The sequence below is a fragment of the Photinus pyralis genome, unplaced genomic scaffold (genome assembly GCF_008802855.1).
Source record: "Photinus pyralis isolate 1611_PpyrPB1 unplaced genomic scaffold, Ppyr1.3 Ppyr1.4_LG1, whole genome shotgun sequence".
NCBI lineage: Eukaryota > Metazoa > Arthropoda > Insecta > Coleoptera > Lampyridae > Photinus > Photinus pyralis.
The window spans coordinates 19910162-19925568 of NW_022170249.1; positions in this window are offsets into that span (position 1 = coordinate 19910162).

Consider the following 15407-nt stretch of genomic DNA (forward strand, 5'->3'; position numbering starts at 1 on the left):
GCAATGCCGAAAACACGGTTTGAATACGGGTAGCCGCAAAGTCGACAAATTTCAAATGCCAATAGCTCAAATATCTCAAAAATGGAGCATCGGCAGAGGGTATGTACAGTGGCACCACGCTCGGAAGGTTCCTGACAGGGCGTGTTCGAGGACGTTGGAAATTTAGACTGTACATTCTCATGCAAAATTTGACTCTACTAAATATAAATAAGTGGGCCACGCGATATGAGTTGCATTACTTCAAGGGGAAACAGTCAAATTAATAATTTTATTTCTACAAAACGTAAACACATTTAAGATTGTTAGATGTTCATGTTCAACACAATTTACAATTCTGATGCACTTCTGCTGTGTAAATATGGACAGTTATTGAAACAATCACATTGAAATTAATAACACTCACATTGACTAAATTAACACACAACCTTTAACTTTTTTCATTCATTATCGTCACTTGACCACTAATCATCATCGGAACTGCCGGTGTTCACAATAAATTGTACATTGTCAATATAGTTATTTGTTTCATAAGTACAAAAAATGTCAGTTTTCGGGACGAGGAAGATAGTTGCTGGACGACGCGTTAGCGGAGTCCAGCAACCTTCCGAGTCCCGAAAACGCATTTTTTGTACGAATAAAACATAAAATTTTTTCTCCAACCCCCTTTACTTTAAATTATATTCGAATTTAGATTCAGTTCACAGTTTCACTACTAGTTTGAGAACTTCTGCTTTCTTGTCCTCACGTGTCATGCCACTCTAGTTTTTAGGTTAACTTATAACCTATTCGTTCTTACTTCTCACCTCTCGCGACTTTGTAGGGAGCAAATCTTGAGGTAGCATGTTCTGCCGTTTCTAAAATCTCTGGCGGAGTGCAATCCATGTCGCTATCAGTTTCAGTCATTTTATTGTATACACAATTAATATTATTATATTTTGTATTGAAATAAAAAACTTACCATACAGTTTTTTTATTAAAATTAATTGAAATTAACTTTTTCAAATTTTGAATTCAAAATGACAGATAATAGTGCAATGGGTCTGAAGTAGATGGCGTTACGCGCGACGGCGGGTTGTATACGTATTAAAATTACATTCACGGTATATGTAAATTACGTTACACATGGTTTAAATAAAAATAGCGAGCGTAAATCATTTTCAATACATGTACATACGTATAGGTAACATCATTATTTGCATTGAATATGCAAAAATATTTGATATGTATGTATAGAAATATCTTACAACCTGCAATGTAAAACGATGTCAATGTGACATATCTCCGTGATTGTAATTTTTTAATTGGCCAAATTTCAAGGTCAATTTCTTTTTGGTACTAGGACCAAAAGTATCCACTTTTTGTACAGTTGCCATGGTGAAAGCGATTAATCCGCAAAACGTCAATTTTAGGTACCGAACACTGTCACAAAATAGCGTCTTATTCAGGTGGCTGGAGAAAAAATTCATTTGTCGTAGGAATGTTAATTGCTTCTAACCAAGAACGTATCACTTCCTTACGATTATTCATTGTTGGTGGCTTATTTATTTGAACACTGATAAGGTGCGTGAGTTTGCTGGTAAATTTGGTATAAGCTGCTTCTCTAACCACTGCATAAAGTTGGTATGATTCATATCATCGTAATAATCCCCTGATTTACTGTGCGACATCCTCTACAAAACCAGAATGACTACCAGCATACTACGATGTACCTCTGACCAGCCCTATTATAAACTTCCGATACTTCATCTGATTGTTAGCATTTACTCACTCCGTACGATGGGTGAATATAGGTTTCGTCCAAGTATATAACGGGTTTCTTGTCACATTCAGGTTGTTCATTTTCTTTTAATCTTCTTAAATAACAAGATGCCATACTACAATGTCACTTCTTTCCATTACCAACCTACGTTTGTCCCGACACTTCTTGTATCGAAAACCAAGTTTCAACAATTGCTTGCGAAGAGTTTTTCTTCCACCCATATGTTTGATCTTTTCTTGCACTTTTCTAGGAGCATTTTAAAATATCCTTTATTTATGTACAGATCGTCGCCTACTAAACATTGAAATGGCGGTAAAGAGTATAATGTAATGGGCATGCTTAAATTATTGCTCCAAAGCGTCTGTTTATTTACAAATGAAGCTGAAGCATCTGAAAAGTTATTGCTGTTTTGTTTTGTGATTATGTAACTGAATGCACCCAAAAATCGTGCTGATTTTCTTTCACGCACTGATGCGCATGAGTCCCAACGGCTCCGCCATTAAAAGTCGGCCACTGTAGTTGGAGTTATTTTTCCACGCGCAGGTCGTATGTACTGCCTCTATTTACTTATATACAACTCTGTGTTTGGAGTTGTGATTTTAATCATAATTACAGACATAAAAATGGCGACGAGGATTTAAAATTCGTTATTTCAGTTAAATTAAAGTGTTTTACAGTGTCGTGTATGTGCAACAATGGATCCAGAACAATTCAAGCAATTATTATTAATAGCGATCACTGAAAGCAATCGGTTACTCGCGGATAAATTTACTGCATCGGCGGAACGCATTGCAACACAAACAATTCAATTACAACCAGCTGAACAGGTAACACCTTCAAATATTACCTTACTATCAAATTTCGATCCTTTTGATCCAGCGAGGGAGAAATTTATTCAATATCAATCACGATTCGAAAATTTCCTGAAACTGAAGAAAATATTTCACGATAAACCTGTTTGTGCTCAACTATTTTTAAACAGCATCGGTTCAATTTCATATGATTTAATTTGCTCATTAGCTGCACCTAAGGATATCAGAGAGCTTACCTACACAGAATTAACGGAGCTGCTATCAAATCACTATCCTAAGAACAATGAACTCATTGAACAACATAAATTCGTATCACGGTTGCAATCAACAAATGAATCCATCTCAGATTATGTCGCTGTGCTTCGAAAATTTACATCAAATTGTGCATTTATCTGCTCATCGTGTAACGCTAACGTTGCCGATTTATTTTTAAGGTCACAATTTATTCGTGGCATAAAAGATTCAACAATTCGAGAACAGTTACTTCAAATCAAAGACCTCACATTTTCAGAAGCCGTAAATAAAGCCCTTGCACTAGAAGCTTCAAAAATTGATAACCAAACCATTTCTAATAGTGCTCGAGAATCTTCGAATATTGCTCCTTCTGTCCAGAATGTTAATCGAGTTAACCCGAAGCCGCGGTCCAGATCTCAAAATCGTACACCTGCCCATCATTTTAAAAATCAATCAAACAGTCAACAGCGCTACACCTCACAATCGAGTTACAGACGTACTCTTATCGATTATGCTTCTTTGGGTCTTGAAGGTTTATGTTTACGCTGCTCCAAAAATAATCATAGAACACAAGACTGCAAAATCAATCGCACACGTCTTCATTGTAATGCCTGCAACAAAGAAGGTCACATTGCGAAGGTCTGCATCACGTCCCTCCTTTCATCAAAGAAACGAGACACGCCAGTTAAAGCAATCGACTATGCGAGTATAACAGACCAACCAAATGATGTTTATGGTATTGGCCAATTAACCGAAGGAACCGTAAATAAGCTTGTTTTTGATATTTTCGATACAGATGCTACTGATTCCTGTAAATTTTTCACAACAGTGCTGCTCGAAGACAAACCCCAAAAATTCGAAGTACCTAGATTCAGGCGCTGCTCGAACCTTATTACCAAAATATTTGTTTGACGAACTTAACATGCCTTCAAATACCCTCCAGCAGCCTCCCGATCTTCGATTCCGATCATACACAGGAGAAATTTTCGATCCCTATGGATACGCTACAGTCAAAGTCCGGTATAATAATCACATTTCAACTGAAAAACTCTACGTAGTGGAAAATAAATTCACTCCATTAATAGGTCGTGTTTGGATTCGACATTTAAACATTTCACTCCAAGAACCTGACTCACAGATTACAGCAGTAAATGAGATGTCAGTTCAGCCTGATCCTACAAAATTAATACAGCGTATCGAAGAGAGATTCTCACAAATTTTCGAACAAACAATTGGTATTCTTCCAGCCCACACGAGCTACTTACAGCTTCGACCAAACGCAAAACCAGTTTTTCTAAAGCCTCGCTCATTACCATTCGCTCTTCGAAAACCAGTCGAATCAGAACTTGAAAAATTAGAAAACGATGGTATTATTTCAAAAATTGAAAATTGTGATTGGGCTTCCCCTCTGGTGATTGTACCCAAATCTGATGGTTCGTTGCGACTTTGTGTCGACTACAAGACTACAGTGAATCCTCAGCTGTGTGAAGCACATCACCCAATTCCTCGAATAGACGAAACCTTGCATAAATTAAGAGGAGCTCGATACTTTTGTCAACTAGATTTATTCAAAGCATATATGCATATTCCTATGGATGACGAAAGCGCTATTATCCAGGCTATTTCTACTCATATCGGAACCTACAGAGTCAACAGGCTGGCACAAGGCATCAAAACCGCACCCAGTATTTTTCACAGCGTTATGGACAAAATTATAAGGAACCTTAAAGGTGTCACAACATACTTCGACGATATAGTCGTATATGGAACTAATTTAGAGGAATGCTACAGTAACCTCATAAGTTGCCTTGAAATCCTCACAGAAAATAACTTGCACATCAACCGGTCAAAATGCAACTTCTTCACCAAGAAAATTACCTACTTAGGATACGTCATTGAACACAACAAAATTTCAAAATGTCCCAGGAAAGTAGCCAGTGTCCTGGAAACACAAAGACCGAAGGACGTCGAAGAGGTACGTCGATTTCTAGGTCTTGTAACGTATTATTCAAAATTTATTCCGGACGCATCATCGAAAACATACCCTTTGCGTCAATTATTGCTCAAAAATAAGAAATTCTTTTGGTCATCAAATTGTGAATCTGCTTTCATTCGCCTCAAACAGGAAATCGCCAGTGACCGAGTCCTCACTCCTTATGATCCAGAACTTCCGCTCAGACTCGCCTGTGATGCGAGCCCTTATGGCGTTGCTGCCGTATTATCGCACATTATTCATGGTAATGAACGACCAATCGCATTCATATCACGCTCACTAACTCAAGCTGCATCGCAGTACAACCAGCTCGACCGTGAAGCTTTGGCTATCGTATTTGGTGTCGGTAAAATGTTCCAGTATCTCTATGGACGCCAATTCGAACTTCAAACTGACAACAGACCGCTCATCCACATATTCAACCCACAGAATGTACCACCAATGACTGCAGGTCGTCTGTTGCGATATTCTATTTTCCTTAGAGGATTCGAATATACAATAAGTCACCGCAACGCAGAGGCACATCAAAACGTTGACTATCTATCACGTGCACCTCTACCCATTACTCAGAATGGTATTGATGAAATTTTATCAACTGAAGCTGACCAAGTTGAAGGGGTAACGATCCAACAAATCACATCGCTCGATATCTCCAGTAGCACGTTAGCTCAAGAAACGCTGACCGATCCAGAAATTCAACCCATATTGGAACAGCTGAAAGAAGGCACGAACGACTCCAAGTATACAATAAACAGGGGAGTAGTATTTCGTAACGACCGAATATACATACCGGTTACTCTACGATCCAGTATTTTAAATGAATTACATTCTACTCATAGTGGTATTGTCCGTATGAAACGTCTTGCACGCCGCTACTGTTATTGGAAGAAAATTGATGCTGACATAGAAAAATTAGTACGTAGCTGTTCTGCATGTGCAAACAATCAAAACAAGCCTGCGCAAATTCGGAACCATAGCTGGGAAGAACCAGATTCAAATTTTGAACGAGTCCACATGGATTACGCCGGCCCTTTCCATGGATACTACATTTTCATCCTCATAGACGCAAGAAGCAAATGGCCAGAAGTACGACTAACTCGCTCTGCTCCGACTTCTGCCACAACAATCGAATTTCTACAGGACATATTTTCTACACATGGATTTCCCGTTCTTTTGGTATCTGATAATGCTGCTATTTTTACAAGTTCAGAATTTTCTAATTATTGTGGAAAGTGTGGAATATCTCAACGATTTATCGCCCCTGGACACCCCGCTACGAATGGACAAGTGGAACGGTTCGTTCAAACACTCAAGCATACTCTCAAACCGTGCCTTGAATCATCTTCAATTCCATTACCCATCCTTGTACGAAATATTTTATCCGATATCGATCCACTCCACTCAATTCTGGAAAGTCACCAGCAGAAATATATTTAAACCGGCGTCTTCGTATCCAGTTGGACGCTCTACGACCACTGAATCAGACACGTACTCAACCTCAAGTGAACATCAAGAGATTTTTTTTAGTGGGGGAGAGAGTCCTAGCCCGCTTAAATGACAAATGGCTTCCAGGTAAAATTAACAAATGTTTCGGATCGTTACACTATGAAGTTACTCTCGACACCGGTTACGTGACGAAGAAACATATAAACCAGCTCGTTAGATCAAATCTTCCAGTGAAACTACCTCCAACGCAATCAACGGGGACAACTGGGGTCACTGGGCCAAGACGAGTCACTTTCGACATAGCAGAACCAGATGAACTCCCAGTTGCAGCCAACCCAGTCCATGTTCCAGTTCCCCAACAAAATAATCCAGATCTAGGTCAAGATGAAGCGCCTCCGCCCCAGGTGAGAAACCAACAGGAGCCACGACGGTCAACCCGCCAGCGGAGGGCACCAGATCGATTAAATTTATAGAATTTATTAAGTGGGGGAGAATTACTTATTATGTATATATTTTGCCCTTCAGGCATGAATGGAAAAGTATAAAATGTGACATGTGCATGCGCACAGGGAGACGAAGTGGAATGAGAAATAAAGATGGTTGTGTGTTTTGGAGTTGTGATTTTAATCATAATTACAGACATAAAAATACCGAAGCACTCTTTTCAAAGCTTTATATAAATGTTCGTTTGCCTTATCTTGGAACCTACTCAGCATCGTTACGCTGTTACATAAATCCGGCCTAGTGGCCATTACAGCATACATAAGGCTTCCAATTATTTGACGACATTTTTTAACCAATTTTTCATCAATTTCACCTTTTAAGGTATTAAAATCAAAATTTGTACTAAGTGGTGTTATCATCGGTTTACAATTTAACATATTATATCTTTGCAAAACTTGCGTCAAATAATTGGTTTGATCTAATTCTGTGTAACCCAGTTCCAAACATTGTTTAATATTTATGCCTAGATATTGCGAAATGTTACCTAAATCTTTCATAGAAAAATTTTTATGAAGCAATGTATAAGTATGTATAATGTATAAGTATGTATAAGTATGAATAAAAGTAAGCAAATGCTTATACTTGCAAAATGCAAAGTAAATACTCGTAAGTGCTCCTTCGCACTGGGCGACTTAGCAGCGCTTCTAAGCAGAAGGACAGGACGCAGTGCAGCGCTGCTAAACCATGCTAAACAGACCAGTATGAAGGGGGAGTTACGAGTATTTACTTTGAATTTTGCAAGTATAAGCATTTGCTTACTTTTATTCATACGGGCCATTATCTTAATATTATTGACTGCTACCGAATCTGTGCCTAATATTAAAACATAATCTACATAAAGTAAGATAAATATTTTGCTCTGAATATCATCTCTATCTGTAATTTGTATATACAGGGTGTCCCTAAAAGGTCTGTACAACGCGCTACCAGGGGTTCTTGGTATCAAAATATGACGATTTAACCCAACTTACCTCTATCCAAAATTGCTTCGGTAAGGCGCTATCTACCGCCAAAGATTTAAAAAAAAAATCGTTATTTTTATTTTATCGGAAAATGGTTTTGCCGATTAAAATGAAATTCGGGATGTGAATGTCTAATGTAAAACGGGTCTTTGTGATATCATCGTTTTGATTGTAGTTGCTATGTAGGTGGTAAAATACTGACCATCCACATCTGAAGAGGTCTAAAACTTTTTAACTACTATTTTGACGGTTCTGAATTTTTGGACACTGATAGACAGTTTACTTGCAAGCATTTTTTGTCTCTTGATGAATATCGCTATCTGTGATGGTTTACGAAAAAAAAATAAATTTAGGCATAATGAATGGCATGCACCATACATGCGATTGTTCCTCAAAAACCACAAGTGCAAGCAAGAAGTAGGCTATGAAACCGTAGTGTATGTAACGTAGAATAAACGAACACAAGAGAGTAAGTCAATGTAATGTATTAATTTAAACTACTAAATGTTCAAAGTGACCTCCATTTTCATGCATACAAAGCATTATACGGCGTAATAAATTAAACTGTACCCTTTGCAACATTGGTACGTTATTTTTTAAAGTTTCTACAGAATTTTGAATCCGCCGCCACAATTCCTCTTCCGTATTAATGGGTGTGGAATACACCTGGGCTTTAACTGCTCCCCATAAAAAAAATCCATCGGCGCTAGGTCGGGAGAGCGCGGTGGCCATTGCATGGGAGCATCATGTCCTCTACCTATCCACTTATTGGGGTATTCCTGATGTAAAAAGTTTCGGACGGCTACAGTAAAATGAGGAGGGGCACCATCATGCATGAACCACATGTTTCCGCGTAGCTCCAAAGGTACGTCGTCCAATAAATCTGGCACAGTATTTTGAATATGTTGCAAGTAACTATCGCCATTTAATCGTTGAGGTAAAATTACAGGACCAACAATAAAAGTATCAACGATTCCTGCCCAAACATTAATCTTGAATTCGTGTTGATAATGGGTAACTTTACATGCATGCGGATTCTCATCTGCATACACATGTTCATTATGTAGGGAGACCAGTCTGTGATGGCACCCTGGGTATGATGGCACCCTATCGATAACTATTGAATGCAACCATAACAGAATCTGCCAACTTCACACTGTACTGTATAAATGTGTCAAATGGGACTGTACACGACGGAAACTTTAGAATTAAGCGTGGTTGTGGAAAAAATAAAGTTTAAAAAAATTTGTTGGTGGTGATTCATCTTTGACAGGTACGTTATTACGTTTCAATAATTAATTATTTGTTGAGGAATATTAATGTATTAATTTATATGTTAAGAAGCGTGCCTTGTGCATGCTCTATTCAAGCCAGAAACAAGTTAGGTTAGAATTTGGTGGTGTAAAATAAATTTGTTTGCTTCGTTGCGTATTAGGCAATGATGGCACCTTAAACGTCCGGATTTGTTGACATAGGGTGCCATCATAGCCGGATTTGTTGACATAGGGTGCCATCATAGCCAATGCAGTATTTTCATATTTTATTTTAGAAATGGGCGAGTCTATAAATAAGAAACGGCAGTCGTGGCAAGAAGATGATATGAAATCTGCATTGGAAGAAGTAAGAAACAAACAGATGGGTTGGAAACGGGCTGCAAAAACTTACAATGTACCTGCAAGCACGTTACGTAGAAGATTTCATCAAAAGAACCGTTTTGCTACAGCTTCCAGTAAAGGTTTTTTGGGAGGTAAGCGTCCTACATTTAGCAAGGAGTTAGAAGAAATACTGGTCTCCCATTTAAGAGATCTTGAGGTTCGTTTTTTTGGATTAAACATGGTAGAACTTCGAAGACTGGCGTTTGACATAGCAGAGTCCAACCACTTACCACATCCTTTTAATAAAACAAAGAAAATGGCAGGGTGGGATTGGGTGCACGGATTTTTAAAAAGAAATCCTTCAATAAGTTTGCGACTACCAGAAAAAACTTCACTAGCCAGAGCACAAGCATTTAATAAACCCAAAATTAAGGAGTTTTTTTCAATCTTAACAAAGGTTATTGACGACAATAATCTGTCGCCAAACCAAATCTGGAACGTAGATGAAAGTGGATTTTCTACTGTACATTCCAAGTCTGCAAAAATATTCGCAACCAAAGGCCGCAAGCAAGTTGGCATATTGTCTAGCGCGGAAAGAGGTAATCACTTTACAGTGATTTGTTCCATGAATGCGATTGGGACCTATGTTCCTCCAGCTATCATATATCCAAGAAAAAAAATGAAACAAGATCTCTTAGACCATGCTCTACCAGATTGCTTAGGATTATGCCAGGAAAATGGATGGGTTAATGGGGATTTGTTTCTAAAATGGCTCATACATTTTAACGATTTTGTAAAACCATCATTGACCTCAAAAGTGCTTTTAATAGTCGATGGTCATGGAAGCCACAAGAATCTACCAGTCTTGGAATTTGCAAAACGAAATGGCATAATTTTATTTTGCCTTCCGCCTCATACCACGCATCGCTTACAGCCGTTGGACGTAAGCGTTTATGGACCTTTAACCATTTATTATGATCAAGAAATTCAGAAATGGTTGCGATCAAATCCAGGTCGTGCTGTGACACACACTCAGGTGGGGGAATTATTTTGCAATGCGTACAAAAAAGCAGCTACAATTGAAAATGCTTTGAGTGGATTTTCCAAAACGGGAATTCAACCACTAAATATGGATATATTTCCTGATTATGTTTTTGCTGCTGCTGAAACCACAAATATTGTCCATCAGAATGAAGAAAACGATTTGCCAAATGAAGTCGTTGAAGTTAAAGCACCAGCTGGAGAGATAGCCTCTTCTTCAAAAGTGAGTTCCAAATTGTCAAATTCGCCAAATTCAGACCAAAATAAGATGTCGAAATTTAAGGAATCTCTGCTTCAAATATCGCCGATGCCTATTGCTCCTGCACCACAGGATGGCCTAAGAAAAAAACGCAAAAGAGGAACAACAGGTGTGTTAAACACCTCACCAGCTATTACAGCAGCACAACTTGCAGAGGCAGAAAAGAAGGAGAAAGAAAGACGAAAGACCCTTAGAAAGAAACATGAAACCGTGAGGAGTTTATTTGATAATAGCGAAGATGAGGAAGAAGTTGAGATATTCGAAAGCGACCACGAATCTGATGCAGCCTGTCTCTACTGCAATGAACTGTTTTCAATATCCAAGAAGGGAGAGCACTGGATTCGTTGTCAAAAGTGTAACAGTTGGTGCCACACAGAATGTGCAGGAGTAGATAGAAAAATTAAAGTGTTTAAATGTGAATTATGCATATAAATGTTTTTTTTTTGTACTACTAGATATAGTTTTTGAGTTCCTTTGCATTTTTGTTTTCTTTATTATGAAATATTTAAAATAAACCATAAAAAAACAAAGTATGCCATCATACCCCGACTATTCGGTTATGATGGCATATTCGGGTTTTTTCCTAATTTATATGTCAAAGTTTTTGTTTTGCTTTTTCTATAACAACCATTCGTTATCTCAAAAGAGTACAGGGTTACTAATTTTTTCGTGCTAAAACGAGTCTTCTATCTAGTCTATTAATGATATTAGAGACAATTTTTGTTAGGGGTGCCAACACAGACTGATCTCCCCTAGGTTTGTTATGCCCCTTCTTGTAAAGCAAGCTTCATCGGTAAATAGAATGTTTCGGCAAAAATTCTAATTTCGAACTCTTCGTTCATTGATATTAGTACAGAAAATTAGACGTTGATCCGCGTCAGGCAACAAAAGATCTTGCACTTTTTGAATGTGGTACGGGTGTAGCAATTGTTCGCGAGTGACTCTATTGACAACGTTTTTCGAGACCATTAATTCCGACCCTACGTCTGCTACTTATCTCCGGTTCGTCTGCTACACGATCCAAAATCGCTTCTTCGACATCGGGATTCATTACATAACGTCCACGTCCGTAATCAGCCATCACAGGAGCAAAGCGACCGGTCTCACGAAGACGTCTTTCAACAGCCGCAAACGTTTGATGGTTTGGTACACGACGATTTGGAAACCTGTGAGTATACTCTCTAACGCATTGGCGACCATTTCCACGACAGTATCCAAACACTAATAGCATATCAGTTAACTCTGCGTTACTGTATTGAAAGGCCATATTACAATTTTAACAATGAAATTTTAAGTCTTCAAGCAAAACGTAAATTGTTAAAGTTTAAGAAACAACAAACAAACGTTACGCCACTCAAAAGCTTCACAGCCATCTTTTGATTTTTTGAGGAACAATCGCATGTAAGGTGCATGCCATTCATCGTGCCCAAATTTTTTTTTTTTCGTAAACCATCACAGATAGCGATATTCATCAAGAGACAAAAAATGCTTGCAAGTAAACTGTCTATCAGTGTCTAAAAATTCAGAACCGTCAAAATAGTAGTTAAAAAGTTTTAGACCTCTTCAGATGTGGATGTCAGTATTTTACCACCTACATAGCAACTACATTCAAAACGATGATATCACAAAAACCCTTTTTACATTAGACATTCACATCCCGAATTTCATTTTAATCGGCAAAACCATTTTCCGATAAAATAAAAATAACGATTTTTTTAAAAAATCTTTGGCGGTAGATAGCGTCTTACCGAAGCACTTTTGGATAGAGGTAAGTTGGGTTAAATCGTCCTATTTTGATACCAAGAACCCCTGGTAGCGCGTTGTACAGACCTTTTAGGGACACCCTGTATAAGCAAAAATCATTTTCTGATCTAGTAAACCCTTCCTTTTTCATCAACAGATCAAATTTTGTGTTCCAACATTTTGGTGATTTTTTCAGACCATAAATTGACTTGTTCAATTTCCAAACAGTACTAGTATTATTCCTACTCTTACCTGGAAGTGACATGTACACCTCCTCAGTAATGTCACCATATAAGAAGGCGCTATGAACATCCATTTGCCATATGGGTAATTTCCAATGGTTTGCTAATACTAACAAAATTCTAAACGTGCACAATTTGGCTACTGGAGAATAAATGTCATATAAATCGTCCGTATTTTCCTGTTGGGTGGGGGAGGGGGGATGAAAGTTTTTAAGGATGAAGCTGAACTGAAGTGAGATAATTTTTTTGTTTCAAACGTATATTACAAAGCCCTACAATCTCACAGTGATTCAAATATCCCCACTAGCAAGGGTTGGAAGTTGAATTATTATGCATCCCCTTCGGTAAGGGTGCAGCGTAGGGGATTTATACCACGATAAGTTCAAGATATTTTCTCATAAAACTCTTAATTATAGAGATAAAGTATAAAATTTGGTTAAAACACCTACATACAAATTTCAGAATTCTTATAAATATAAGCAACTCTGATGCTCCATACCGTTTTTAATAAACATTTCACAAAAAAGTAGTGTATATCAAAGTTGTGTAGAATTTTATAGTCTACAATTTCTGATAACAATATTTTTTTGTAAAATGAATCTATAAAAAGATATGATTGAAAAACTAACAAATCAACCAAATTTCTTTGGTTTTAAGGGTGGTACGGGGGAAGCACAGGGAGTGGGAGGTCGAAAACTTTCTTAACCACCAGATATTCTTTCATGACATGCAAAAAAAATTGGAACTACTTCTCGTTTTGCAGGAAATGGTCCATTTTCAGTCTCTATTTCCTGGACTATTTTAACTGAGACACGAATTCTGCCACATTACCTTCCTTATACGTTAACGCAAAAAACTTTTGTTGAAGTAAATGTACGCTAACTTGTGACTTGTGTTCATATACAGATTGTAATTTCTCCCACATCTGGGCAGCTGTTGCACACGATAAAATGTGGGTTAGAGGTTTCTCTTCCATCCGAATTACCAAAATTTCCTGTGCCTTGGCGTCTTTCTTACTCCACTCATTGTTATTATCTGCTTCAGGTTTCGGAGCACTTCCCTTTGCGATATCATACAGTCCCTTTGACTTTAACATGATGGTCGTTTGAAACTTCCATATAGTCCAATTTTCCCCGGTAAACTTGATGCCTGTATCTTTCTCCATCCCAACCGTGTATGTTTCCGTTTTTTCTAAAGCGTTCTACACACGCGGCGTTTTTGGAAGACGGCGTTGGACGCCGCCTTCCAAAAATTCCGCGTGTAGGTTCAAGCGGCTGTTTACTTCCCGGCAGTCCGACTTCCATCGCCGTTGATTTCAAGTTCTGTCTGAATTTCTGGGCTTCCATCACCTAACAAAATGGCAAACACTAAAGAGTTTTTGTCAGAATTTATCAATTTGTACGAACAACATTCAGCACTGTGGAAAATTAAAAGTTCTGAATATATGAACAAAAATTTTAAATCCGCCGGTTACGGTACTTTAGTTTCATTCAGCAAAGACTTTAAATGACCAGGCTATTGATAGAGCATGGGTTACGAAGAAAATTAAGTATTTAAGAAACTCGTTCCGCAAAGAACTAAAAAAAGTTCGGGTCCGTTAAGTTGGCCCCCCCACCGAGAGATTTGATGGTCGTATTATTTTAAAATGAATGCGCTCATATGCGCCACCGATAATAACTCTTGCGCCATTATCGTTTTTTAGAAATCCGAAAAAACATTTGGGGGGGGCCAAGTGAACGTAGCCCCCCCCAGTACGTATTTTGTCCCTTGTAACTAGGTCACCTGATACATTTGGTTATGTGCTCAATTGCGCCACTTGAATTAAAGCTAGCGCCATTACGGTTAAGCCGTGACAAATTTTCAAAAAGTGGGGGGGCCAACTTAACGTTTTTAAAAGTTACTTTTTTTAACATCTTTTCATACGAAATTGTACTCTCAGGTATGCGCTGAAATGCGCCGTAAAAAGATATCTTTGCGCCATTCTTGTTTTTTGGTTATCCTTAAATATATTTGGGAGGGGCCAAGTGAACGGAACCCCCATAACGCATTTTGCTACCGGTATTTGTGCCACTCGATACATCTGGTTATGCGCTCAATTGCGCCACTTGAATTAAAGCTAGCGCCATTACGGTTAAGCCATAAAAAAATTTTAAAAAGTAGGGGGGGGCTAACTTAACGTTTTCAAAAGTTACGTTTTTTAACATATTTTTTCTACTACAACGTACCTTTTATCATGCGCTAAAATGCGCCGTAAACAAAAATCTTTGCGCCATTATAGTGTTTCAGAAACACTATATAGTATACAGTGTTCAAGATAAGGATGTCTGTCATGGGAATCTCGGAAACCATAAAAGATACGACGACGGTCAAATTAGCGAAAAGCTGTACAATGAAAGAGTTATTATCATACTTTAAAGTAAACCACAAAATGCCGATTACTTTCGAAGATATACCAGACAAACCGAAATTTGCGCCGATTTCGTTTTAATTTTTTTGATGTTATTTGAACAGGTATAAAAAATAAAAAAAACACTTTTTGAGCTCTACTAGACACCGTGAAGAGATTTTCAATGCAACGTCTCGATTCAGAGAGATCATCATTAACTTACTTGAATTAAAGCTTGCGCCATTAAGGTTAAGCCGTGACAATTTTTTTTAAAAAGTGGAGAGGCTAACTTAGCGCTTTTAAAAGTTACGTTTTTTAACATGTTTTTTTACTACATCGTACCTTTCATCATGCGCTAAAATGGGCCGTAAACATAAATCTTTGCGCTATTATAGTTTCTGGGAACCCTTTTTAGTACCGATAGAACTATA